Consider the following 3,144-nt stretch of genomic DNA (forward strand, 5'->3'; position numbering starts at 1 on the left):
TTCCAGGTACTTCATTTTGCTAGTACAGTTTTTAACAATGCTGTAGGATGCTTTTACATGTGTCTTGTTTATTTGTAGCTTTAACATATTGATGCCCATGGTTAACTATTTTGGTTGACTCTAGCCACTAGAGTTATATAGGTCATTAGTTCAGAGAAACCAGTGTAGTTAATTCTTTATGCCTTCTCAACTGATTGTATAGGTGGATACGTTTAAGGATATGGTTGTAGATCCAGACTCCACACATTATCAATACAGCCAACAAAATGCAAGAAGAAATCTGATACAGGACTTAGGATAAGAAGCAAGATTTCCTTAAACAAGTTCTCCCAAGTAACTCTGAGTTCCCAGTTAGTGGGATAGGATAGCTCCACTGCTTCCCAAGGGAGCACTCCCCAGCTTAGCTTCAACCAGATCCTATAAATCAAGAGGTCTATTTTGACAAAATATTTTGCAGCTCATTGGGACACACTGAGAGATCTGTAACCTGGTTCAGAAACCTTTTAGGGATCACACAGTGCCTTTGAGTAAACACCTGAAAACATCTAACCTAGACATGCTCAGCATACAGTAGGAAGTGGCTGTGGTCAGAGTTCAGGGTGGGAAATATGCTACAAGGACCCAGGCAGCTGTCTCTCCTCCTTAGCAAGTAATCAAGAAACAAGCAAGCCAGGTCAGAATGTCATACATAGCATTGGGGTGAGGCTAAATTACATGATTTTAGTACCCTCTATTAAGGTTATGGATAAAAGAAAAAGCAGAACTCCCATGAGAGAAAATGATGGACAGATAGACTTCTACTTCCACAGGATATATTGCATTTGGTTATGGTACAATTAAATGACTATAATCAGCTAATACAAAGATGGGAGAATAGAGGTATAGAATATCTCAAGGAGACAGCAATGTCATTTAACTTTGCCTCAGTACATGTGTTATCATGTGTTATTGTAACAATACCACAGCGCCAGTGACTAGTGAGCAACAGAAATTCTTTTCTTACATTTTGTAGGATGGTAAGTCCAAGATCAACAAGTTCATAGATTTTTTTTTTGTATCTCTAATAAAAGTTAACTCTTCATGGAAGAGAAACTCCCAGTCCCTTTGATCAAAGCTTTTTTTCCCAGGAGCATGTATCCGTGAATGAGAGGGAAGGCTCTATGTGGTTGCATTGAGGATTAAGTTAGTAATACCCAGGTGTGAGGATTATTCAAACCATAGCAAACTGTAAATCTCTTGCAGCACCCGTGTTAATATTCTTTTAAATTTATTTATTTTTATTTTACATATTGATCCCAGTTCCCTCTCCCTCCCCTCCTCCCTCCCTCCTTCTCATTCTCTTCCCCCTCACATGCACTCTGACCCCCCTCCCCCACCCCACTCCGCATGTAGGGCTATGCCATCCAGGTGGGGTCATGTAAATCTGACAAGTCATTTGAAGTAGGGACTAGGACTTCACTCTGTCTCTAGGTTAGGAGAGTATCCCTCCATGGGGGATGTGCAAAAGGTCCTTTTGTACACCAGGAATACATCCTAGTTTCACTCTCTGAGATCCCTTAGACTGCTCAGGCCTTCTAGCTGAGACCCATGTTCAGGGGTTCTAGTCAGTCCCATGCTGGATTTCCAGCTGTCATTCTGGGGGCCCGTTAGCTCCTCCTTGTTCAGGTCAGCTGTCTGTATGTGTTTCTGCAACCTGGTCTTGTCCTCTCTCTCTGCATCTGGATTCTAGTTCTACTCAGTGTTTAGTTATGGGTATTTGCTTCTGTTTCCAACAGGTACTAGATGAGGGTTCCATGATGGTGGTTAAGTAATTTGTTGATCCCTTATCAGGGAAGGACATTTATGGTAGTCTTTTCACTGTTGCTCAAATTGTTAGTTGGAGTCAGTCTTGTAGGTCTCTAGACTTTTCTTTAGGTTCAGTTTTCTCTTCAAATCAATAATAACTCCCTATTTTATGTTCTCTTTCTCTCTCTCTCTTTTCTGTCTTCCTACCATGACTCAATCTTCCTAGTCACACGTGGTTTTCTCTCCTTTCCGTCTCTTTCTCCTAGTTCCCTCTCCAATAACTGCCACCCCCTCCACTTCCCATGTACTCTGGGGGACTTGTCCTTTCACCCTTAAGTGAGGGACCTTATATGAAAAAAATATGGAATGCTTCACGAACTTGTGCGTCATCCTTGCACAGGGGCCATGCTAATATTATCTGTATCGTTCCAATTTTCGTATATGTGTTGCCAAAGCGAGCACCCATGTTAATATTTTTACAGTTAATACTAAACATCAACCCAGTTTAGATTTGGCAAGACACATCTACATTTTTAAAATCTGTGCCTCAATGCTATAGATTATGTGCTTAATGAAAGGTGCTATGGGTTGCTGTCACACTCATTAGTCAAGTGTTTGAGGCCAATCAATGACTTCGGTGTGGTTTGTAGTCATCAACTACTTCTTGAATTAAAGGAGGACAAATGATTCCCAAACATCTCCTGAAATAATAAAATTTTGGTACTGTAATTCATTCATTTTTCTGTCTTGTTTTTGTCAATTCTTACTATAAGACTTCTAATCTTGATCTGGCCCTGTCCATCTCACTATATGAAGGTCTAGTTTGTCTATCTTCCTTGGATTATGACATTGGATACTTGTCAAATCTGTTTTCTTTTCTGGACAGGAGATTCCCCCTTTTTATAACAATCAATGTTTACTAAAAGAATGCATATGAGAATTACTATGGGTCCTTTGACAGTTACATATACTTCTCAAAACCTTCCTGAATTCTCAGGGTGATGGATGTTTTGTGGTGAATTTCCAGGTGTTTGTGTAATGCTCTAAGACATGCTTTCCTTCTGTCAGTGAAACTTAAGTAAGTTTTCATTAGTACTTTGACAAATCTGTTAAAACAACTCTTCCTCTTTTTTTTTTTTTTGTTTTTGTTTTTGTTTTTTGTTTTTTAGTTGAGGGGGAAAAAGGGAAAAAACACCATTTCTTTGGAATTGGACATGTTGAAATCAAAAGAGAAATAACTTCTGATGTTTAGGAGGTGAGGATACAATAATGAAGAGGAGGCTTTAAGAAATGAAACTCTTTGAAGTAGGGACTAGGGCTTCTCTCCTATCTCTAGAATAAGGCAGTTATCCCTCCATG

At 39.5% G+C, this 3,144-nt stretch overlaps 1 non-coding gene across 1 annotated transcript; it reads right to left on the reverse strand.

Annotated features, from left to right (window-relative positions):
• Nucleotides 1-2,140: 2,140 nt before the first annotated feature.
• On the reverse strand, nucleotides 2,141-2,247 carry LOC127225005 (U6 spliceosomal RNA). Its single transcript, XR_007834752.1, has one exon. It is a non-coding gene; the product is annotated as a U6 spliceosomal RNA (small nuclear RNA).
• Between the last annotated feature and the right edge of the window lie 897 nt (nucleotides 2,248-3,144).

This window comes from Phodopus roborovskii, unplaced genomic scaffold (genome assembly GCF_943737965.1).
Source record: "Phodopus roborovskii unplaced genomic scaffold, PHOROB, whole genome shotgun sequence".
NCBI classification, from domain to species: Eukaryota; Metazoa; Chordata; class Mammalia; order Rodentia; family Cricetidae; genus Phodopus; species Phodopus roborovskii.